General features: G+C 36.5%; 1 long non-coding RNA gene across 1 annotated transcript in view; it reads left to right on the top strand.

Moving 5' to 3' along the window:
* The first annotated feature begins 6,217 nt into the window (after positions 1-6,217).
* LOC110221536 (uncharacterized) overlaps positions 6,218-10,684 on the top strand; it is a 57,155-nt gene continuing 52,688 nt past the window's right edge. Inside the window, exon 1 of the long non-coding RNA XR_013487829.1 lies at positions 6,218-6,366. This is a non-coding gene — a long non-coding RNA (uncharacterized LOC110221536). The remainder of the gene's footprint in view (positions 6,367-10,684) is intronic.

Genomic DNA, 10,684 nt, shown 5'->3' with positions numbered 1-10,684 from the left:
AAGAATGAAAAATTAGAAAACAATGTGAAATATCTCATTGGAAAAACAACTGACCTGGAAAATAGATCCAGGAGAGAGAATTTAAAAATTATTGGACTATCTGAAAGCCATGATCATAAAAAGAGCCTAGACATCATCTTTCAAGAAATTATCAAGGAAAACTGCCCTGATATATAGAACCAGAGGGCAAAATAGAAATGGAAAGAATCCACAGATCTCCTCCTGAAAGAGATCCCCAAAGGAAAACTCCTAGGAATATTGTAGCCAAATTCCAGAGTTCCCAGGTCAAGGAGAAAATATTACAAGCTGCCAGAAGGAAACAATTCAAGTACTGTGGAAACACAATCAGGATAACACAAGATTTAGCAGCTTCTACATTAAAGGACCACAGGGCATGGAATATAATATTCCAGAGGGCAAAGGAGATAGGATTACAACCAAGAATCACCTACCCAGCAAAACTGAGTATAATCATTCAGTGAAATAGAGGACTTTCAAGCATTCCTGATGAAAAGACCAGAGCTAAACAGAAAATTTGACTTTCAAATACAGGACTCCAGTGGAACATGAAGAGGTAAACAGGAAAGAGAAATCATAAGAGACTTATTAAGATTGAACTGTTTACATTCCTGCATGGAAAGATGATATTTGTAACTCATGAGAACTTTGTCAGTATTAGGGTAGTTGAAGGAAAAAAAATTGTATGTATGTATATATAGATAGATAGATAGATAGAGGGCACAGGGTGAGTTGAAGATTAAGGGGTCATATCTGGAGAATAAAATTAAGGGATGAGAGAGGATGATACTCAGAGAAGAAAGGGGTAAATTATCTCACAAAAAAAAACAGAAAAGAAAAGTCTCTGACAGTGCAGGGGAAACAGGGGAAGGTGAGAGGGAATGAGGGAATCTTATTCTCATAGGATTTGGCTTAAGGAGAGAATAACATACACATTCAGTTGGGTATGGAAATCTGTCTTACCCTACAGGAAAATAGGGGGAGAAGGGAACAAGAGAGCAGGGGGTGATAGAGAGGAGGGCAGATTGGGAAAGAGGGTAATCAGAAGCAAATACTTCTGAGGAGGGACAGGGTCAAAAGAAAGAATAGAATAAATGGGAGGGCAGGATAGGATTAAGGGAAATAGAGTTTAGTTTTTCACAACATGTCTACTAAGGAAGTGTTTTGCATAACTGCACATGTAAACCTATATTGAGTTGCTTGCCTTTTCAATGAGGGTGGGTGGGGAGGGAGGAAGGGAGAAAATTTGGAACTCAAAGTTTTAAAAACACATGTTTTAAAAAAAATGTTTTCACATGCAACTGGGAAATAAGAAATACAGGAAATGGGGTACAGAAGTCTATCCTGCTCTACAGGAAAATAGAAGGGGAAGGGGATAAGAGAAGGGAGGGGGGAGAGATAGAACAGAAGGCAGACCAGGGGAAGGGGTATTCAGAATGCATGCCATCTTGGGGTGGGAGGAGGGGTGAGAAATTTGGAACTCAAAAACTTGTGGAAGTGAATATTGAAAAATAAAAATAAATAAATTTATATTTAAAAAAAAGAGGGGAATTTTTTTTCCTCTCCATAAAACCTGGCATAATAAAGAACTGAGCATTCAATAAAGTACTATTCTGATAATACTCTCGTGACTCATGTAACTGGTTGAATATTCCCTGTAGTTATGAATCTCTCAACATACATGTGGAAGATAATCCCCATCCCACTCTAAAGAAAGCAACCATTTAACACACACACATACCCCTACACATATGTGTATGTATATAAGACCATATTATGCATGCTTCTGTTTATCAGTTCTTTCTCTGGAGGTGGATAGCATCTTCCTTCATTGGATCTTTTGTAGTTGATTTGAGTATTTATAATACTCAGAATAACTGTCATTCATAGTTATTCTTCAAACAATGTTGCTGTTACTGTATACAATGTTCTCTTGGTTCTGCTCATTTCGCTCTTCATTATTTCATGCAAATCTTTCCTTGTGTTTCTAAAATCAACTTGCTCATCATTTCTTACAACACAGTAGTATTCCAACACAACTTACCTAGCTTACAATTCTCCAATTGATGGGAATCCCTTCAATTTCCAGTTATTTACCACCACAAAGAGAGCTGCTATAAATATTTTAGAACATATAGGTTCTTTTCCTTTTTCCCTGATCACCATGGGAAATAGCCCTAATAGTGGTATTTCTGAGTCATAAGGTCACAGTTTTATAATTCTTTGGGCATAATTCCAGATTGTTCTCCAGAATGGTTGAATCAGTTCACATTCTACCAACAGTGTGTTAGTGTCCCAATTTTTCCACATCTCCTTCAGTATTTGTTACTGTCCCCTTCTGTCATTTTAGCCAACCTGATAGGTATAAGATGATATCTCAAAATTGTTTTAATTTTCATTTCTCTAATTAATAATGATTTAGTGTATTTTATATGGCAATATATAGCTTTGATTTCTTCAGTGAAAAACTCCCTGTTCATAATCTTTGACCATTTATTAATTGGGGAATGACTCATATTCTTATAATATTTATAAAGTTCTCTGTATATTTAAGATATGAGACCTTATCTGAGAAACTCTGTAAAAAAATTTCCCTAATTCTCTATTTTCCTTCTAATCTTGGCTACATTAGTTTTATTTGTACAAAAACATTTTAATTTAATGTAAAGAAAATTACCTATTCTATATCTGACAATGCCTTATACCTCTTGTTTATTTATAAATTATTCTCCTATCCATAAGTCTGATAGGTAATATGTTCCAGATTCTTCTCTTATTGCTATTGCTAACATTCCTAATACAATACTGAATAATACTGGTGATAATAGGCATCCTCATTTTACTCCTGATCTCTTTGAGAAGGCTTCTAGCTTTTTCTACATCTATTGATACAATCATATGATTTTTGTTACTTTTGTTATTGATATAGTCAATTAGTTAATAGTTTTCCTTATGTTAAACCATTACAATGTAATGGTTACAATGTATAATTTTTGTGATATATTGTTGTAGTCTCCTAGCTAGTATTTTATTTAGGATTTTTGTATCCATATTCACTAGTGAAATTGGTCTACAATTTTCTTTCTATGTTTTAGCTCTTCCTGGTTGTGGTATCAGCACTATATTTGTTTTATAAAAGAAGTTTGGTAGGATTCCTTCTTTGACTGTTATTCCCAAATAATTTATTTAATATCATAATTAGTTAATCTTTAAATGTTTGGTAGAATTATCTATTGTGCCTTTTATCATAAGATTGTTTCCTTGTTTATCTCTTTTAATTAAATATATTTTTTCTTTAACTTTGTCTAAGATCATTATTGCTACCCCTGCTTTTTTTTTTGCATAAACTGAAGCATAATAAATGCTACTCCTGCCCTTCGTTTTTACTCTAGAGATGTGTATCTCTCATTTCTAAATGTGTTTCTTGTAAACAATCTACTGTCAAATTCTGGTTTTTATTCCATTCTGATATCCATTTCCATTTTATGGTTAGTTCATCACATTCACCAAGTTATAATTACTAGCTGTATATATCCCTCCACCCTAATTTTCTTCACTGTTTATCCTCTCTCTCTCTCACCCTGTCCCTCCTCAGATATCTAATTTACTTCTAATCGTTGCCTCCCTAATCCACACCCCTTCTAAGGATCCCTCCCTTATCCTTTCCCCTTTCCCAGTTATTCCTTAACCTACCTACTCTTCTAAAAGTCCCTCCCTTGTCCTGTCCCCTCACCTTCCTATTTCTCTCTGAGTTAAGAAGACTTTTATGCCCTTCTAGATATATATGTTATTCCCTCTATAACCCAGTTCTGATGAGAATCATGTTCTAGCACTACCAATCCTCCACCCCTCCTGTCCTCCACTGTAACAGTTCTTCCATTTATGCCTTGTTTGTATGAGATAATTGCTCCATTTTACCTCTCCCCACCCAATTTTATTTTTTAGAATCATATTCAACTCATCATATTCAACTCAACCTCAAGCATTCTATGTATACTCCTTCAAACTATCCTAGTAATGATAACATTCTTTAGAGTTATAGATAACATTTTCCCATCTAGGAAGTAAACAGACTGACCTTATTATATCCTTTATAATTGGTCTTTAATGTTTACCTTCTTATGTTTCTCCTAATTCTTGTAGGTCAAATTTTCCATTCGACTCTGGCCTTTTCCTTATGAATGAAAGTCCTTTTTTCATTTTTTTTTCCATGAAGGATTATACTTAGCTTTGCTGGGTAAGTTATTCTTGGCTACAAAACCAGCTCCTTTGCTCTTCAGAATATTCTGTTCCATACCCTTCAGTCTTTTAATGTAGAAGCTGCTAATTCTTGTGGTATCCTGACTGTAGCTCTACAGTATTTAAATTGTTTCTTTCTAGTTTCTTGTATTAGTTTTTCCTTGACTCAGGAGATTTGAAATTTAGCTATAATATTCCTATGAATTTTCATCTTGGGATCTCTTTCAGGTGGTGATTGGTGGATTTTTTCATTTTCTATTTTATTCTCTAGTTCTAAAACTTTAAGGAATTTTTCCTTAATAATTTATTGAAGTATAGTGTCTAGACTCTTTTTTTTTTAATCATGACTTTCCGGAAATCCAACAATTCTTAAATCGTGTCTCCTTGATCTGTTTTCCAGGACAATTGTTTTTCTTATGAGATGTTTCATGTTCTCTATTTTTTCATTCTTTTGATTTTGTTTTATTATTTCTGGTTTCTTGTGAAGTCATTAGCTTCCCCTTGCCCAATTCTAATTTTTAAGAAGTTATTTTCTTCTGTAAATTTTTGGATCTCTTTTTCCGATTGGTTGACTTTTCATGATGTTCTTGATTTTCTTGCATTACTCTTATTTTTTCTCTAATTTTTCTTCAACCCCTTATTTGATTTGTAAAGTTCTTTCTAAGCTCTTTCAAGAACTCTTTTGGGGCTTGTAACCATTTGACATTTTTCTTGGAAGTAGAAGTAGCTACTTTAATTTTGCTGTCTTCTGAGGTTGAACCCAGATTTTCTGTATCACCATAGTAACTATATGTGGTAGGGCTCTTTCTCTTTTGCTTACTCATTTTTTAGCAGCATATTTCTTGGCTATTTACTTTGTGTTAGAGTTGGACTCTAAGCCCCACAGTGTGGGAGATAATGTCTCAAGCTTCAGGGTTTTTGTGCTGTTGGTTTCTGAGCTCTATCCTGCCCTGACCTCAGATACTCCTCTCTGCCCTTAGGCCACAACCAGGCCCCCAGCACTATTATCACCTCAAATGCTCTTACTCCCTGCTTCATCTCAAGCATTTGCCCTGGGACCAAAACAGAGATTCCCCTCCCCTGCAAATGACACCACCCCTCTGTCACCACACTGACTGCACTAACCCAGGGTGCTCCCTCCTTCTTGCCTGTCACAACCTGAGACCGTCTGCTCAGCACACCTGGGTCCAGCACCATCAGAGGACCCTGCCATCTTCCCCTGAACAGCTGGCTGACTGCCCCCACTACCACCATACACACACACACACACACACTCTCTCTCTCTCTCTCTCTCTCATACACACACACACACACAAAGTGTCCATGTAGTGAAAGTTCCTGAAGCTGAGGCTGCTGCCAACACAGCTGCCCCCAGGGCTTGTTGTTTGTTGATTCAGAAGCATCTGCCCTGAGGTATCTACACTTCAGTAAGGCCAAACCACCAACCTGAGAGGTCAGGTCTTTCCTAACATCCTCACAAGTTGTTTTAGGCCGGACAATGAAAAAAATTATAAAGGAAATATAAAATAATTTGGGGAAGAAAGCAATGCTAACAACTAGGCAAATATGGTCTTTGTGTAAAAAAAAAAAAAGTTGGGGCCTACACATGAGCTCAGCCTTGAAAAAGCTAGGAATTCTATAAAGTTGAGGTAAGGAGGGAGAGCATTCCAGGCATAGGAGACAAGATAGACTGTATACAAAAGCCTAGAGGCAAGAGATAGAACACTACGCATGAGATATAATACATACCTCTGAATGTTTTTTATTTCTCAGATTAAACTAAAGGCTGTGGTTCTTTTCTGTCCAGAAGTCAAAAGTAAGCCTTTCACTACAAATAACCTTAGTGTTTCTGAAGCTAAAGGCCTCTGTAGGAGTGGTAGGTCTTTTACCATGGAGATACATTATGAAGTCATAGTATATATGGTGTGATGAAATTAGACTTCTCTTACTGTAGGTGAAAACTACTTCTGGTATTACTGAATATTTTAGATCTGTAAAATGGGGTTATAGAAACAACCATACCCCTGGGAAAAAAAGAGAGGGAAGAACCAACCGAAAAAATAACCCATCACCTTGAGGATACAATGAAGTGAAGCAAGCAGCTTGAATGTAAGCAGGTCTTACCAGTTCTTTTTTTTTTAATGTATTATTTATTTTTAACATCCATTTTTAAAAAATTTGAGTTCCAAATTCTCTCCTCCTTCCTGCTCCTCCTCTATCCATTGAGAAGGCAAGCAATGTAATATCAATTATACATGTGAAGTCATGCAAAATGTATTAACTGTGTTGTAAAAAAAAAAAATGAAGTGAAAAATGTATGCTTCACTCTGCGTTCAGAGTTCATCAGTTCTTTCTCTGGAGATGGATAGCATTTTTTCATCATGGTTCCGTGAAATTGTCTTGGATCAGCCTATTGATTGGCATAGCTAAATTTTTCACAGGTGATCATCCATACAGTATGCTACCATGTACAATGTTTTTCTGGTTCACTCACTTCACTTTGCATGATTTCATGTAAGTCTTCCCAGTTGTTGTTTGTTTTTTCTGAAACCACTTCCTTCATCATTTCTTATAGCACGATAGTATTCCATCATAATCATATACCACAACTTGTTTAGCCATTGATGGACATCCCTTCAATTTCCAATTCTTTGCCACCACAAAGAGAACTACTATAATCGTTTTTGTACAAATAAGTCCTATTCCCTTTTCTTTGTCTCTTTGAGATACAGACTTAGTAGTGGTATTGATAGGTCAAATGGCAAGCACAGTTTGCTAGCCCTTTTGTCATAGCTCCAAATTGTTCTCTAAAATGGTTGGATCCGTTCACAACTCCACCAATAGCACATAAGCGTACCAGTTTTTCCACATTCCCTCCAGTATTTGTCATTTTTCTTTTCTGTCATGTTAGCCAATCTGATAGTCCAGTTAGGTGGCACAGTCGATAGAGTGCTGGGTTTGGAGTCAGGAAGACCTGAGTTCAAATCTGGCCTCGGGCCACTAGCTGTGTGACCTTGGTCAAATTACTTAACATTTTTTGACTCAGTTTCCTCATTTATAAAATGAGCTGGAGAAGGAAATGACAAACCATTCTAGTATCTTAGCCAAGAAAATCCCAAATGGGATCATGAAGAATAGAACATGACTGAAACAACTGAATAACAACAAAGTCAATCTGATAGGTTTGAGGTGGTACCTCAGAAGTGTTTCAATTCATATTTTTCTAATCAATAGTGATTTAGAACATTTTTTCATATGACTATTGATAGCTTTGATTTCTTCTTCTGAAAAACTGCCTGTTCGTTCCTATTTATTTGCTACTTGGGAAATGGATCTTATTTTTATAAATTTGACTCAGTTTTGAGAAATTTGAGAAATTATGCCTTTATCAGAGAAATTTGCTATAATATTTCCCCTCAGTTCCTTCTTTTCTTCCAATTTTGGCTGCATTGGTTTTGTAAACAAAACCTTTTTTTAATTTAATGTAATCAAAATGATCCATTTTACTTCCTGTGATCCTCTCTATGTCTTGTTTGGTCATAAACTTTTTCTTTCTCTTTAGATCTGACAGATAAAATTTTCCACACTCCCTTAATTTGCTTATGATATGACCCTTTATATACCCATTTTGACTTTTCTTGGTGTATGGTGTGAGATGTTGGTCTATACGTAGTTTCTTCCAAACTGCTTTTCAGCTTTCCCAGAAATTTTTGTCAAATAGTGAGTTCTTGCCCCAAAAGCCTAGACCTTTGGATTTAATCAAACACTAGGTTACTATGGTCATTTACTACTGTATTAATAGTGTGTCTGATCTGTTCCACTGATCCACCACTCTTCTGTATTTCTTAGCCACTACCAACTTGTTTTCATGATTATTGCTTTATTATATTATTTGAAATCTGGTATAGCTTACCAGTTCTTGAACTGGGTGAAGAACTAAAGCCCATCATCAAGAGTGACCTGAAGCTAGAACTTTGTGGAAAGTAGAATGGATGACAATTGGGCCACCTGAAAAGAGAGACAGCCTGTCTTTTGTAGGAGAAAAGGCCTCCTGGCCTTAAAATAGCATCGTGAGATAGTGGAAAGGCTTAAGAGGCAGAGGAAGCAGCTAGCTGCCAACCCCAGCTCATTTACTTAGTACCTGTGTGACCTTGGGTAGGTTACTTAACCTCTTAGGAAATCACTTGCCTCCTCAGGTAAATGAGGTAGCAAGGTCCCTTCCAGATCTAAGTCCTATATGTTTATGAGCAGCTGAACTTTCCCTTAAAGGGAAAACCCAGATCTAGAAATGGATTGGGGTGAAAATATAGACAGGGTTGAAGTGGAGAATATCAACATGCCTTTGTACCTTGTCAGTTTTATGCTTCTGTGCTTCCTTTTATTTCATTCTGTTTCTTCTCTTAATTCCTAAACAAAGTTTTTAACCCCAGCCTTGTCTTGGTTAGATTAAGGGAAGGAGGTTTCTCTAGGGCGCCTGGCTCAGAACTAGTCAGCTGTTTTGAGCCAGGTTTAGGCTGGTGGCCTAATTTGGGGGAGGACCAGGAAAGGAACCCCTTAGAGGAAGCAACCTCGGGGTTCAGCAGCTAATCTGTTTCCAGTTTCCCCAGGGACATTTCTTAAGGATGTTGTAAAAAACCTAAAGAACAACAACAAAAAGCCCCTGTCTAACGTGAATTTACAGTCTCAAGTAGAAACAACATTGATATGGATCCAGTTGCTTCGTGGCTGTTTTTTGTTTTTTTGTTTTGTTTTGTTTTGTTTTTTGAGGGCAAGCCTTAAAGGAAATTTTATTTAATTACTCTACATTTACAGTTAATTCTCCATTTTTTTCCATGTGACTGATTGTTAACAAAAGATGAACCTAGTTTGAGATACTGCATGCATCTGGAGCCCCTCCCCTGCCTTCAATTTAGGTGTGTGTTCAGAGGATGCAAATAAATACTAACAGATCAACATAATTAGGAAGATAAATCCATTGTGAGAAGAATTCATACAGCACATGCCAAAGTCTAATGTTATGATTATCTTTTGTTTGTTTGTTATCTGCACTGATCTTCCTCTCTGTTAGCTTGCCTATTCAAGGTTGGCTGTTTACTTTTTTAGAGAAGGAAAGTTTTGGAGGGGAAGAGGAGAAAATTACTTTGAGGGCTGGCCCTAGGCAAGATTGTAAAATCAGCAAAATTTGCAACAACCTGTGCCCACTGTTTCTAAAGCCTCCTCCTCTAAGAAGCCTCTTCTCCCCATCCCACAAATACTAACCAGAGCACATGCAGCTAGCTGTGCCTTTTGCGGTAGTTCGCCTCTCAAAATCTGCACTCAGAAATGGCCTGCATATAGTCAGTCACCTCCACTTTTTTTTTAACAGAATCTATACTCTCATTGCATAGGGAGCCTCCCAAAGAGGCATCTTCTTCCATAATTCTGCCAAAGTCAATCGGTACCTACTCTGTAAACATAGACATATGTATATATGTCTATATATAGACACATACATAAGGTTTTATCTAAAAAAATTGGGGGGTATCTTTTGTATCTCTCTTTTTTAGGTTTGTATTTTTAAAGAAAAATATAATTGTTTTTAAAACTAATTTTAATTATGTTGTATCTGCTTTTGTTTGATGAATAAAAACATCTTTTTGATTGAATATTTGATATATGTTCAACATTTTTAAAAATAATATTCAGTAGGCATACATTCTAATGAAATATGCTGTCCAATCCTATGTAGGCAACTTATAGTTTTAGGGAGTTATCTGGGATACTTAGAAGTCAAGGGACTTATCCAGAATAACACAGCCAGTAACATGCCAGGCAAGACTTGAACCCAGGCCTGACACCTAGGGAGGCTCTCTATATGCTGTACTATATACCCTGACTCTCCATTTTCATTTTGTTGATCTCTTAAATCACTGTGTTTCTTCCCTACTCTCTTCCTGAAGCTTTATGCATTTTAAGCTTTGTTTTGGAATAAAAGGTTTGATGGAGCTAACATAATTTTTCAGACAACAGCTGAACAAGAAGAGAAAGATATTGGAAAGGGCACCAGGAAGGACCTCCCCTGGCCTCTGAAACCTCACCTCTACTTTCCATCTATTCAGAGTCCAGAAACCAGGAGAAGGAATCAATCTAATAAAGGAAAAAAGAGAAAAACTAAGCAATTAGCAGACTCAACAATCAATCCCTCAAAGTTCTCTAAACATTCACAAGGTTTTGCCACATGAAGGTTCTTGCTCACGGATGCAGAGAATCCCAACTCAGTCTGTCTCTGCTAATAAGAGAGCCTACAAAGAAATGGCTTGATGTTGGTGTGACGGGAAAAAATAGCCCTTGCCGCAAGAAGAGCACATGGTCCATCAAAATTTCATATTTAACCCATTAGCATTTCTTTTTCTTTTAGTTTTTTATTTATTTTGAATTTAAATACAAA

The sequence above is a fragment of the Phascolarctos cinereus genome, unplaced genomic scaffold (assembly GCF_003287225.1).
Source record: "Phascolarctos cinereus isolate Bilbo 61053 unplaced genomic scaffold, phaCin_HiC Scaffold_726;HRSCAF=1367, whole genome shotgun sequence".
Lineage (NCBI taxonomy): Eukaryota > Metazoa > Chordata > Mammalia > Diprotodontia > Phascolarctidae > Phascolarctos > Phascolarctos cinereus.
Note: the sequence above shows the minus strand (reverse complement) of the source record. Positions and strands in the feature narration are given on the sequence as shown.